We start from the raw sequence: 14,735 nt of genomic DNA on the forward strand, positions 1-14,735 counted from the left end.
ATATGCAATGGACATTCGCTGCTGAAAATATATGGAACATCACTGCTATTATATTCCTTGATGTATTCATAGTAACACTACAACCTTCTGCAGTTATTGGTTCTCCAAATTTCAATTTTGTCATTCTATTCATCCAAAGCACTTGACATCAAGCTCCAAAATGCAATCACTTTCACCCACGATATCTTTATCCATCAAATGTTGATCTGTCTGTCCCATATTTATACAACGTAGGCACCAGAAGAGAGTGATAGAGATCAATGACACTGTAGGAAAATGGGACCGGAAGTGTTGATCTTTCTCAGTGTTACGACTGAAACAGAGGATGGTCTGACCTCAATGTAATCCAGGCACTTCCCCTATGTATAAACTTTCATCTCTCATAGGCTGTGTCACATAGATAACTGAAATCATGAGAGGTGCTTGAAATCCAGCACAAATACAAGTGGGTACGCTGCCCCACTCTGCCCCCTGTGACTGTGCAAATACTTCAATATATGCTGTCTTTTTGCTTGTTTGATATGATGTTTTTTTTTTTGTTTTGTTTTTTGGTCTTTTTGTTGTTGTTACCATCCTGCCAGACTCTGACGACTTTATGAGCTGAAACATTACGACTCCTTCTGGTACTGGGTTCAGAACCATACTGAGGCATTTTTGCTTTAAAGAGAAGCTCAGATCAGGATATACCATATCTTTCTTCTGGCCACCAATAAACAATACATCCTGTGCCGCAGTCCAAGGTGCGGCATATTTCCTTGTAAATCTTGAAATGCCAATCAGTGGCAATAAGTAACTGATACACTGTGAATGTTTCACTAAATAGCATATAATTTTATGGTGTGTCCTTTCAAAGCTCTGTCCCATTGTGTGTATCCATGTCAAAAAAAGGAAAAACAATCTAATAGGTGTGACATTGTTTGCAAGTGGAACATAAACATGCCCTAAAGATGTTGCCATATGTTTTTGATATGTACAAGAGATAGTCAATGCCTCCACAAGAGAAGGTTCACTTATTGTTGAGTTTTCCAGACACTCTGTAGCCATACAAGTTACACTGTTACCTTTAATACCATCCATGAACCCTATCATTTACATCATTGCCCCTTAAGCCTTGACCTTGTTAAAGGTTGCTCAAGGTTGCTCACCCTTCCAGTCATCATCACTCTAATGATTTACACTGACAAAATAATTTGATGCGATAAGACACTTCAGTTTCTCCTTGCGGTTTCATTTTCAGGGAGATTTTGTAAAGATTGGTGTGAGGCTGAGTGGATGCCACTGACATGAGGTTATGACATGAGCACCTCATCTGTCATCTGATGTGCATATTCGGTTGTAACCAGCATATCAAAGTATTTTGGGGAAAAAATGAAAATTTGAGATGTTTTTACACTTTTATTGCTGTTAGAATGACACTTTAGTCAAGGCAGAAAGTCTTGATATGGATTAATGAGTCCAGTGGATGAAGTACAGATATTTTGAAACTAACAAAAATATATCAACTAGATTAAATCTGTGTAATTTGTGACTGTTTAAAAGAACTCTTGTGACAGAACTTCATCATTTTTTAAAAGAGATATCAGTCAGAAAATAGAGAGGTTCCCTTAGATCTTAACAGTATTTGACTAAAGCAAATGAAAATTATTGAAAATCCAATATCAATGAATATAAAACCATCCCTGACTCTCAGCCAAAATACATTCACTTTGAATCCAGGCATATAGCTGTGACCGTACACTGTAGTACTATCATATATTATCATATCTAATTTGAGGAATGCAATAAAGTCACTTCATGTGAGGGCACTCAAATTATTTTATCCTGTGATTGGCTAATGCTTAGATGGTCAAATGAGGTCACTCCTTGCACAGAGATACAACCATGTACTTCCTTGTCCAGATATGCCAACACTGCTGTCTATGATAAGAAAACATTGACCATGTGGGAGATCATGATATTAATCAGCATTAATTTCTTTATGAGTTTGCCAACAAGCTATAGTTGCTCCATCATAATGGAAGCTAGTTTGCACACAATATTTGGAATTTATCAGAAGTTTGTCCCCTTGGAGTGACCCAACCCACAAGATCTGATTCAAGACCTCTTACGACTCACAACTTCAACATTTTCAGGGTACATTTTCAGAGTAAACCTTCCTCCTAAACACATTTCTACTTGGCCAGTCATAGTTTTAATGTGCTTTTTAATCCAGTTCAGCTTGTCTTTGTGTGTGCATTAGTAGTCTACACAGTTTGGCTATTCATTGAAAACTAACTTGAAAGGAAAAAAGATAGAAGACCTTTATTTACTTCCACTTAAAATAACCACACATTCGCTGAATAGGACAAAAATGTTGAGCGCATAATTTCATGAAATATGTAAGATTGCTCTTTGCAATCACCAGGTAGACTCAGTTTAGCATCTGCACAGCACACAGATCTAAACAGGATTGGAATCATAATAAGAAACATGATTACAAACAGAGAACTTTCGAAATTCCAAACAATAAACAATGCTGTGTATTTCTCCTGGTGCATTACCGTGTTTCTAATATAGGAGAGGATATACTATCAAAACTCTATTTTCAGAATCAAGGAAGTTTCACTTGGTAAATCAAATGTGATTTTCTATATATACATGACTATCCTTTAAAGACCTTTCTTTTTCATCATTATCCATTTTCATAAGTCAGTGATGGAGAAACAACCTGAATGAATGAAGCTGCCAAAATACGTTTCGACACAGTTCATGCAGAGCCATTAGGTACTGTTACCTCACTTGAATATGTGATCTTAAAAGCTAATATGTGTAGTCACACTACCATCTTCATCTTTGTGAACCTCATCTCTCTTCCCCTCCTAATGTTGAAATATAGCATGTAAACATAAAGATGAAATAGAAGGCGCTGCTTCTATGTACAAAACATATTTCCTGGTACTTATATTTGGTTTGTAAATACAAAGGTTGGGCAATTCAACGAAAGCTGGCCCCACTGACACAACCAGGATATCAAGTAATACCCCATTTTAGCAGCCTGTATGGAGCAACCTCTTAGCTCAGCATGTATAAACAGACAGAATTCAGAAAAGGAGATCTGGGCCCTGCTTCATAGAACTTGTAAAACAAGTTATGTTAGTTGTTATAAGATACTGAAATCCTTGCATCTGATTGGCTGAGAGCAAATTTGTAAATTTGCCATAGAAATGTGGCAGTTGTGAGCTGATAACAAGTTTACGAAATGGGACCCGGGGTCAGGTCAGGTTCTGAAATCACCCGCAGGGGGTGGTTTCAGAGTCTGCCATTGCTTTGGGGCTGAGAAGCCTTTTCTTTGCTGACCTGGAAGTTATAACTGAAGGTCATAGGTCATTGCCAACTAACTAAACAATCAGCCGCCATCACCAACGGCCACTGCTAAATGCTGCACAACTTGCACACTTTTGCGCTCAATCACATTTGCCATTAAGAAAGAAATTCAAAAGGCCGTGCTGTATATCTAAGGGGAACAAAGTTACCATGCGAACAGTCGAGCCAGTTGGACCTGCTTGGGCAAAACCAGCCCCAGCAGTATGAACAGACAAGAGAACGCTTTTTCAAGCAGACTTTTAGAACCTCTTAGAGGAGGCTCTCATACCCACCTGCATTATACACAGGGTATACTCTTCTCTGTTAACAGCCTTGTCGCTTGCAGTATAGGTCTAGATCTCTACCAGCAGAAAATATGACACGCTATTATTTTGGCAGTCAAACTCCATTCTTGACAGTCTAATTCATCACTCAAGTTTATGACCGAGCCAGGATCCTTGTAATCAGCTCCTGTAGAATGTGGAAGCTTAAATCTGTCTGACAGCTAATTTCATCTTGTACATATAGTCCATGGGCCAGGTCAGATATTGGTACCACCAAAAGGGACAAAACCTTTGTGGTGCTGTTTTGTTTGTTAGGGATATATAAGCGTACCAAACTATGATAGCAATTCCAAATGAGTAGCTTAGTCATGAAAAATGTAGTCTTTAATCAATGTATTCTGGGCCGTAATAATCAGCCCGCGCGTCTGAACCGAGACTATACACAGGACGATAAAGCATGGTCTCTACGGAGCGCGCTGTTTTGAACACGGTGTATCTCTCTGTGGAGTGATAGTTTACGTTCAAGGCAGCCGCGGCCATATCCAAATGCTGTTCTACATGGTACATGTACCTCTCTTTATGTAGGAAAAATTGTATGGAATGGGAGACGTTACCGCAAAACGGTATTTTCATATTATTCATTGCCATTCATTTTCTCGCTAAAATACCCATGGAAATTTATTTCTACGATAAATTGCTACATTCCACTGTGCATATTTTCATATCTTTTGCCGAGCAAGAACTTACAATTCAAGGTTGTTTTCATACAGTTTTATAGCCAATTCAAGGGCTACATCTGGATGAGTGACTATTGTATCAATGAATATCTAAGACATAGCTTAATCAAGGCTTACATATTATTCTGATAAGATAAGTGATAACAAATTTCCTGTTCGAAAGAACAATGAAAATTGGAATTATGGAGTAATCACAATAAAGATGGCAGTTCAAAATGACAAGATTATACAGAGTGGAAGAGAGTACTGATGTAAATTCCATTAGTTAGATTACAGCGTCAAACAAGGTATTTGCAGATCTTGATACCAGCAAATGACCGCGGTCGTACCCCAAGGGTTGTATACAGCAAGGGAATTGGAGGGTTTTGCCCATTCCCATTCCTAGACTTTTACCCCAAAACCAGACTTTCTTTTTTTACTTGGACATCACATTTTCAAATGACTTATCAGATATTGAGTAAGCCATTCAACAATTAAAGAAATTATCATTTTTAGGGGGATAGGGGTTGTTAATTGTGCTTCTCGGAACTTGGTTATTCTAGCATGACGCATGGCAAGGAGCAATGTAATATCGATTTAGCAATTTTATTTGTTTCTCGGTATCTACTGGGATTTTTTTTTGTACCTTGTGTCAGAGAGGATCGTTATAATCATTCTTCCCTGTTCCAGACTTATAAAACTCCACCAAAATGCAATTGCTCTGAAAATTCTGACAAACACTCTGCAACAAACACTAATTTGCTACGTCGACATAGCTCTATTTGCATTTGCGGACATTTGCTATACTCTCCAGTTATATCGAGGCTTGCTGACTTTCTGAAGTTGCATGGCGGTGACCAATAAAAACAAAACAGAAGAACAAAGCCGCCCCGAAACTCTCTCTTTTCGATTAACGCCCATAATAATAGTATACATCTGCATGCCTATTTTGTGTTTGCTCATTAGTTTGTTTGAATTAGAATTAATGTTCGTTTTTCGTATATCTTTTGGTATGATTATCATGGCACGATCTATCCTATTTCCTGTCACTTTATCCTTTCCATTAAGTGTCGAAGTAAATTTGCTCTGAATTAGTGTTTCGTATATTTAGTAAATTAACTCACCCGTTTTGCAGAATTATTAGTATTAAGAAGGATGTTTTGCTATCTCTCGTTGTGCTCTTAATTTTGCTGAATATGTAGATATCTCACTATTGGCATGTTGGTACTTGGGAGTTGTTTGTTGAGGTGTCTATGTCAAAATGATATCGAAATGTTGGTGATGATAGTGGCTCTGATTATTTGGAGTAGTACAGAATTATTTGATTACGAATATAGTAATCATAATTTTAACAAAAGGTGACAGATACAACTTCGCCATTGATAGTGTCCTTTGAAATGCCGGTGTGTGTTTTTTTTCACTATTTTCCCCTAAATATTCCCCAAAGTGTTGATCGCATAGTTGAATAACAACTCTAAGAACACGAAGAATGCAACAGGTCGCGTGTGTGGAATGGGGATGCCCTCGAATTTGTTTATGTGACAGTGGATGAATTATTATCTCCAAAATAGCAAAAAATTTTGAGAGGGAGGTGCTCCGCTGATACTGAAAAATATAATTAGATTTTGCTCACTATAAGTTTGAAATCTTGTCTGATCACCTCCAAATTTGACGTCGTTTCCCGAAACTTATTACGCATATACATTGTATAAGATATGTTTAATTAGTGTTAAAGTATTTTCGTTACCATGGCAACAAATAAACATAAGCAAGTTCCGTTTCACATTTTGATCCTTTTTTAGTTTCTTGTTACTTATCATTGTATGTATTCACAACATAAAATAATAAAATTTTATACTTTTAAAGGAAGTATTCAATTATGTTTGAAAAAGCTACAGCGCCCTCTTGTGTTTTGTCCTGATTTTTTTTTCTGTGGTAAACACTATTTTTTAAAGATTTGGACCTGTAAATGCTCCGAAAAGGTTAAAATGAAGTTCAAATGTGTCTAAATATGTCTAGATAGAAATCAACAGCAAAAACTAGCTGCAATTTTGCCTTAACTTGCCGACATATGTCTTAAAATTAGTTAATTTGATATCATTTAATGGAATTCTCTTTGTTTTCTTTGTATTTTGACAAATTGCTCCCCCTTTGTGGTTTCCAAGAAAGGTTTTGATGGTGCCATTTTGTAGAGTATGTCTTGATTTACATTTGTGCCACATTTCAGAGCAATTGATAGAAAATATTGAAATTATAGAGGGAGCGGATTGTGCCCACCATGGTTTACCGAGCTTAAAAAAGGTATTTGGAGTTATGAGGGTTAACGGCTGATACTGAGACTAAGCTACTTCTCTGGAATTGCTATCATAGCAAAATATTACCTACAGATACATACCATTTCAAAATGCAATAAGCAGAGATTGTCCCTTTAAGTGGTACCAAAATCGCAAAAATCTGGTCTTGGCCCATGGACTAATATAACCAGTGGAATTATCCAACTAAGAATCTCAGCCCTCATCACAGTGTAGGTCCTGTAAAATTTTACATTCCATTCCGAAAGGAAAGCACACACACACAAATGCAATCATTCATTCATTATAGTGGTGGATGACCACTATATGAACATGGTAGATTTTCAATCAAGATGGCACACAAAACTATTATAAACAAAATGATCTGGTATGGACCTGTAGCAGCACATACCCCATTAGTTTGACAATAAGTCCCCGGCCGAGAGAGGGAGCTATTTCAATCGTTATTATAATCATGTTACTCTCTCTGGACGCTCTCCCGATGGCAAAAAGAAACAAAAGAGGTAATTTTTGCTGACCAGTCTTTTGACCATGGTTATGTAAAAAGGTACACGTAGGCTTATCCCATAATACTTGCCACGTAGCCCCTTTTCCCAACATTAACCATGGACATAGCTCTAACTCTCACTCTGGCTCCTCCACCTCCACAGGAGATGAACATAAGAACATCGCTCTCCTGCGCCCACTACAAAAAGGAGATGCAATTTTACAGTGTCAATTCCATTCCTAGTTGAGGCAGTTTTGTTATAATTCTTGGAGTTCATATATATTACACCACGTCGGTGAGGTGCTCAGTTCCAGCAACGTTTTAAATAGTTTTGGAACAATTATTATGGAGGAGGAGTTGCCTTCCTGTCACATATGTGGACGCTGAGGCTATTGCATCAGAGATCGACTCGCAGCTCCTCTCATTCGTCAACCCCGCCGTCAATGACTGAGGGTGAATTTTATCCAACTCCAGCTCACGACAAATTAGCGTGAATGTGAATCTCTAAGATGGGATCGCATCATTAACATCGCATTAGTGTCAACGCTTTGTGAGTTCCAGACGACAACCAGACGGCGAACGCCCATTCCAGATAGTACACGTCAGCATCTCGACCCGGAGCTCGTCGGTGGCAGTGCGCACCGCAGTTCACGATCGCGATCGAGGCCCCCTTAGAGAGTGGCATGTAACATATTTCACCAAGGCGACCTGGGACTCTACTTGGACTGTCACGGTGGTTCGTACCTTGTTTGCCTATTTGTAATTGCCGCTCCTTTACATCTCTTAATATAACTATTATGTCCCCTCCAGTTTAAAACCTTTGTTTGAGCAGATACAGGTGATGCTGTTATATTCTCATTGAGAGTTGTATAATCAACTCACTGATTAATCAATAATTCTGTTGAAAGCACCCCATAATTATCACCTGCGTGTGATACATAATGTACACGACAATAAAACGTGTATATTAATAATTGAACGTTATATTCAATTGTCAATGACTGTTATTAGTAAATCGAGTGGAGTCATAGCTCAGGAAGTTGGAATATGGCTGTATAGTATGATGAGAGTGTGTTCGGTGCGCAATCTGGTTACATAACGATAATAAAATCTTGTCACATATAACACGTCACAAGGCCTACCTTCCCACAGACCCTTCTAACTGAAAAATGCGGACATGTGGGTGATGCGATTATTGGTGAAAAAATGATGTTGGGACAAAAATGTTACTTTAAAGACTTTGTGACAAAGAAAGCAAAGATAATGAAGCATAATATGCTGTAAGCTCAAGACACAAGATACAGGGTATATGAAAAGAATTTATGCACTAATAATATTGACAACACAGGTGTTCATCTATCTCAGCGTAATGAATGCATTCAAACACAATCTGTAAATGTGACCCTGCACCTCAAAACAAACAAAAAGTCGCCAGACATGAATTTTTAGTTAAGACCATATTCTGAAAGAGCATACTTTAAGCTTTAAAATGATGTATAATTCAAATCAAATGGACTCTCCTAACCTATCTAAATATTGGAAAGAAAGCACAAACTCAGGAAAAGTGTGAACTGAGAAAAGAGGCTCCGAAGTACAGTGTCTATTCAAGCGCTTGATCTTTACCAAACCGTGCTGGCTGTGCGATGAATGGGACAAAAAACAGGAAGTAAACCACCAGAGTAACAACAATGAAGGGATTATTAGATTAAACTGAAATTAAGCATGCCTCATTAACACAATCTGTCCATAATTAATGCCAACTTTCAAAGCAGTAGCACTATCCTTTCAAAAGTTATTAGAGTTGAAAGTGAAGAGTGTGGCAAGGTTTTTCAGAAATGAAAAAGGGATTCTAGAGACACACCTAATCACACTATTCTACCAAAAATGTTCGAGATAAACTGCTAAAAAAAAACACACTTTCCTGCCCGTTTTATGATACCAAATTTTAGCATAATGTGAAAGAAGACCCGCTCTTTCAGAAAATATGAAAAAGTCAAGTTCGGCTAGGTTGACCCATTTCACTTATTTTCAGTCCTCACACAAAATCAGTGTGTGCGACTTTATGTTCGTTTTGAGGTGCACGGTCACAAATTAAGATTTAAAATGTGTGATTGTACAAAGTTTCATTAAACATATCGTCGGTGTTTTCACGAAGTGGCACGACCGGCCAAAATCGAGTAAATTTTCGATTTTAAGATTTTTGAATATTATGATAGTAAATACCGAGATCTACAACCTGACAAATTTTTGAACCTCAATCTCAAATAATTACGTAATAATAACGACCGTGTCACTTCGTGACAACTTCGACTGGTCGGTCTACGATTTTCACGAAGTGGCACGATCGCGGGTTGACGGTGCGTTTACGCCGGACGTCATCATAAGTCATTCATCTGCCAAACGTCCTCGTACGCGCGCGTGTAAAATGGCTGCGCCCAGAGCAACGGAAGCTAGACAGATGAAATCGGTAAAGTTACATTTCACTCTGTATTGGCACTTTAATTATTCATTTTTCACATTCTTGAATGTAGATTTATGAATGAGGAATTAGAATATCAAAACAGCATAAATATGTATTCTTGCAGATCACATTGACTTCGTTTGGTGCTGTCCTAGGTTCGTTATCTACGTGTGCAGTCCCACATCTATTATTCAGTGTAAGTGGAGAATAGGCAGGGAAAGTGATTCGAACTAAAGTCAAATGAACACGTCTCACATTTGCATCGAATCTTAAACGCACTAACTGGTGATATATTGTGAAGTTTTATTGTTTCCTGTATTACGAGCTCAAATATGTAATGCAACGACCTACTTCCCAGGTGGCAGGTAGACTGATTTAACTCTCTTATCTTACTTGATTATGTCTGAATCTTCCAGGAATTTAGATCCATTTAAGGGAGTCTATATCTAGGCCTACAACTTCAACATCTAATTAAGATAGTTAACAGTGTTACAATGTTAATAGTGTTCTTGACCTGTCCAGGTTACCTGTCCAGGTTACTCTAAAAGTGATGTTATTTCACTGACTACCTTTGAATTCTCAATGAAAAAAAAAAAAATGATTTTAGAGTTACTTCTGCTAAAAGTCTAACGTTAAATCAGGGAGGTCCTCTTCCCACCTCCCTGTCTAAATTCAGGCGTTACCAAAAACAATGGAGACTTTGATAATGTTGTCAAAAATACCGTAACAGCAAATTTGATTTGGATAGACAACAAGCAAAATGCAACGTTTATGCTCAGCACCTGAATTCATAAATTGTTCTATCATGCTATATTATGAGCCTAAAAGTCTCAATGTGGTCGTAATTGGCCTATACGTGGCAAGTACTTTTGCCTTAGTTTGCAATTTTTCGTTTTGTTTGTTTTGATTTTCTACAATCTATGGTTCTTTGAAACACTAAGGGTTTTTTTGGGGGGGAGGGGGGGGTGGAGGCTGGGGATTCGGAGCTGGGCAAATTGTAAAATTAAACCAAAGAGATGTTCATTGTTCATAAACTTCAGATTCTGGTAAGCCGTAGAATATAGACCTGAAAGGGATGGGGGGGGGGGGGGGGGGGCAGTGTGATGTTTTGCAAATCTGTGCATCAATTTTATGATCTTACAGAACTGGTAGTGATGGAGTTTCATGTGACTGACATCTTTCATTCATCTTCCATTACAAACAGATATTGAGGCCTTTGTGTGGACAACCCAACAACTTGCAGATTGGAATGAAATGAGTGCTGTCCTTCGATGATGGGCTACTTTACAGTATTGTACTCCATACCGCATTCCTGCAGATTTCTCCTATCATCTCAAGCTTGAACAAGACCCGTAAGTTACATTGCTATCTGTCAAGGATTTAGAGTAAATTAGACAGACCAGTGTGTAATAGACAGTGCAGGCACTCTACTAGTAATAATAATATTACTAATATGATTTGCCACATACTAAAATAATTGTTTTGATTACCTTTGAATTCTCCATGAAAAAAAAAAATGATTTTAGAGTTACTTCTGCTAAAAGTCTAACGTTAAATCAGGGAGGTCCTCTTCCCACCTCCCTGTCTAATTTAGGCGTTACCAACAACAATGAAGAGTTTGATAATGTTGTCAAGAATACCGTACCAGCAAATTTGATTTGGAATAATGGATAGACAACAAGAAAAAAAAAAAAAAAAAAACTCCTGTGCAACGTTTATGCTCAGCACATGAATTCATAAATTGTTCTATCATGCTATATTATGAGCCTAAAAGCCTCAATGTAGACGTAATTGGCCTATACGTGGCAAGTACTTTTGCCTTAGTTTGCGATTTTTCATTTTGTTTGTTTTGATTTTCTACAATCTATGGTTCTTTGAAACACAGAGGGTTTTTTTTTTTTTTTGGGGGGGGGGGGGGGGATGGAGGCTAGGGATTCAGAGCTAGGCAAAATGTAAAATTAAACCAGAGAGACGTTCATAAACTTCAGATTCTGGTAAGCTGTAGAATATAGACCTGAAAGGGATGGGGGGGGGGGGGGGGGCAGTGTGATGTTTTGCAAATCTGTGCATCAATTTTATGATCTTACAGAACTGGTAGTGATGGAGTTTCATGTGACTGACATCTTTTATTCATCTTCCATTACAAACAGATATTGAGGCATTTGTGTGGACAACCCGACAACTTGCAGACTGGAATGAAATGAGTGCTGTCCTTCGATGATGGGCTACTTTACAGTATTGTACTCCATACCACATTCCTGCAGATTTCTCCTATCATCTCAAGCTTGAACAAGAACCGTAAGTTACATTGCTATCTGTCAAGGACTTAGAGTAAATTAGACAGACCAGTGTGTAATAGACAGTGCAGGCACACTACTAGTAATAATAATATTCCTCATATGATTTGCCACATACTGAAATGATTGTTTTGTCTTACTCTTTCTTTAATTACAACTGTATTTGTAGTTTTATGAATGTGAAGCACTGACATAACATGGAATACAACATTTTGACATCTAATTATCTGTAGTCATGTTGCATTTTGGTATAAAGGCAATGTTGTCCCTCAGTCTGATTTTGATGTGGTAGCAGTGTGCATTTCTTCAGTGTCATGTATCTTTCAGGACTGTTGTAACTGTAGTTTTTTATTGTTAGTTTGATTATTGTTGTGTTTTTATTTTTTATGGGGGGGGGGGAACAAGGGAGATGAGGAAGAACAGCATACACACTCTGTACTGATATGAGATACCATCAACTTTGCAAAAGTCAATGGCACATACTGTATGACAAATTCATGGCAGAGACGATGAAAATGAACTGTCTCAATATACATTTATAGTTTTACTCATGTCAATGTGTTTTTTTCTTTGTTCACTCAGAAGTCAAATGTCTGAGACATTACTTACATGGAATTGACTGTGTCACTGATTTTCACTTGTGATGTCCTGCTTTCTTTATTCTTTACTTTAGTTCTGCTCCTGATTCTAGTCAACAATATGTTCATTTACCATTTCGTCTGGCGTAGCATCCTCTTCTTACTGCACTCAAAGGTTACATTGTGCACCATGCTAAAGGTGAGCAAGATCAATAAACAGCATAACACCTTTTCATGTAGTATTTGGTATTATTTTGTCATAGACAATGACTAAGAAAATCCAGTGTCAATGGACAATTAGGTGTAATCCTACTACAGTCTTGTTATGCACATTATCACATTGATTTAAACTTTATGATAAAAAAAAAAAGATGTATTAGCACTTTTGAGTAAAACATTACCAAAGTGTTGATATGAAAGGAACATTATCATATAATTATTTTCTTAGGGAAATCGGTGTAGTTTTAGAAATGTGTAAAATTAATTAAGAAGTATGTTATGACTGTTGTATCAAATGTCATCATTCTCCTCTGCAATGGAGAAGTAACATTGTCTGTGAAAAACAATTGTTCCTCTTTGCATAGGGAGAGAAGCAGATAACAACTGTCTACTGGAGAAAGCCAAGAGAAACCCGAAACAGCTACAAATGACTAGGGTGGCTGAGCTGAACATCTGCACTAAAATCCAAGCCATGGGATCATTGTGGAAGGAGATCATAACAATATTTCACCACAATCACAGAGTTGCTCCACACAGCAGCATCAAACTTTTCACAAGAGTGTGTGCTCTATGAATGGACAGGCAGGTTCTAGCAGAACATTATTTCGATGTTCTTCTTGATTTTCTATTTAATGACTTTGGGTTTGTATGTGTGCAGAAATGGGGGAGGGGGGGTAGTGGTGTCATAAAGTAGGACATCATTTTTAATAATGATAATAATAATAACAATAACAATAAAAATAATAATAATAATAATAATAATAATAACTAGAGAGGGGCCGTCAAAGGCGGCAGACCCACGCCTAAGTACAAAGTCGGGGTAAACATAATGTGCATTCGGTCATCTACCAGAATTCGGCCACTTAATTGCCAGTGTGCTTTATCACCAGCCAGTGAGTTCTACCAAAGATCGTACACTGAAGTGTACGATCTTTGGTTCTACAGTCACATCACACGCAAATCACATAATTACACATACGGTATTAACACTCATTCACGTACAGGAAAGTCCTTAAGTCTCCTCCAAAAATCCATCGAAAATCCCAAATTCCACCGTCAAAAGTGCAGAATCGGAACTTTTCCAAGCGCGCGCGAATTAAGTCCAGTTTTAAGAGTATTGTCTACGCGACGGGTCGCGGAAAAAGCGCTAAAAATCGAGAAATACGCCGTTTTCTTGCGGGATATTTTGATTATAGCAAGCCGAGAGTGTGATGATATCAAAGGTCGTATGAGTGTACGATCTTTGATGGTATCCACAAAAGCAAAAAAGAAAAACAAAATTTACGTACCCCCTAGGCAATTACCCCTATGATTAGTGTCTACGGGAATTATTCAATGCAAGGGTTGAATGCAAATGTCTACTGCACCAGTATTCGGCCACCAACGAGCGCCGCAACGTCCCCGGTGCAATTTTGCACCAACAGTGTAGAGCGCGATGCATTTTCAGCGGCCTTGCACACGCATTGACATTGAGCACGCATATCGTGCAGTGTGACTGCGACCGAGCAAAATGCTCCTCCAACGAAAAAAACAATCAATGTTAATTTGAAAAATCATCAAATATCAAAGGTCGTATGAGTGTACGATCTTTGATGGTATCCACAAAAGCAAAAAAGAAAAACAAAATTTACGTACCCCCTAGGCAATTACCCCTATGATTAGTGTCTACGGGAATTATTCAATGCAAGGGTTGAATGCAAATGTCTACTGCACCAGTATTAGCCCACCAACGAGCGCCGCAACGTCCCCGGTGCAATTTTGCACCAACAGTGTAGAGCGCGATGCATTTTCAGCGGCCTTGCACACGCATTGACATTGAGCGCGCATATCGTGCAGTGTGACTGCGACCGAGCAAAATGCTCCTCCAACGAAAAAAACAATCAATGTTGATTTGAAAAATCATCAAAATACGGGCCAGTTTGTGATGACGGAGAACGAACTTTCATAAATCTAGAAGGACATAGTCCCTCAAATAGGCCTAAACGTAAATTTCGGAATTCTTACGAACATTTGAGCAGCGAAGTCGGATCGTTGGGGAG

The 14,735-nt window shown here is 38.1% G+C and overlaps 1 protein-coding gene and 1 long non-coding RNA gene across 2 annotated transcripts in view; one reads left to right on the forward strand and one right to left on the reverse strand.

Moving 5' to 3' along the window:
* LOC139743751 (uncharacterized) overlaps window positions 1-14,735 on the reverse strand; it is a 53,740-nt gene that overhangs the window by 17,331 nt on the left and 21,674 nt on the right. The window lies entirely within an intron of this gene.
* On the forward strand, window positions 10,807-13,359 carry LOC139743766 (uncharacterized). Its single transcript, XR_011711784.1, has 4 exons — window positions 10,807-10,954; window positions 11,753-11,900; window positions 12,573-12,676; window positions 13,062-13,359. It is a non-coding gene; the product is annotated as an uncharacterized lncRNA (long non-coding RNA).

This window comes from Diadema antillarum, unplaced genomic scaffold (assembly GCF_040938485.1).
Source record: "Diadema antillarum isolate AM-2024a unplaced genomic scaffold, OU_Dant_1.0 seq00001105_RagTag, whole genome shotgun sequence".
NCBI classification, from domain to species: Eukaryota; Metazoa; Echinodermata; class Echinoidea; order Diadematoida; family Diadematidae; genus Diadema; species Diadema antillarum.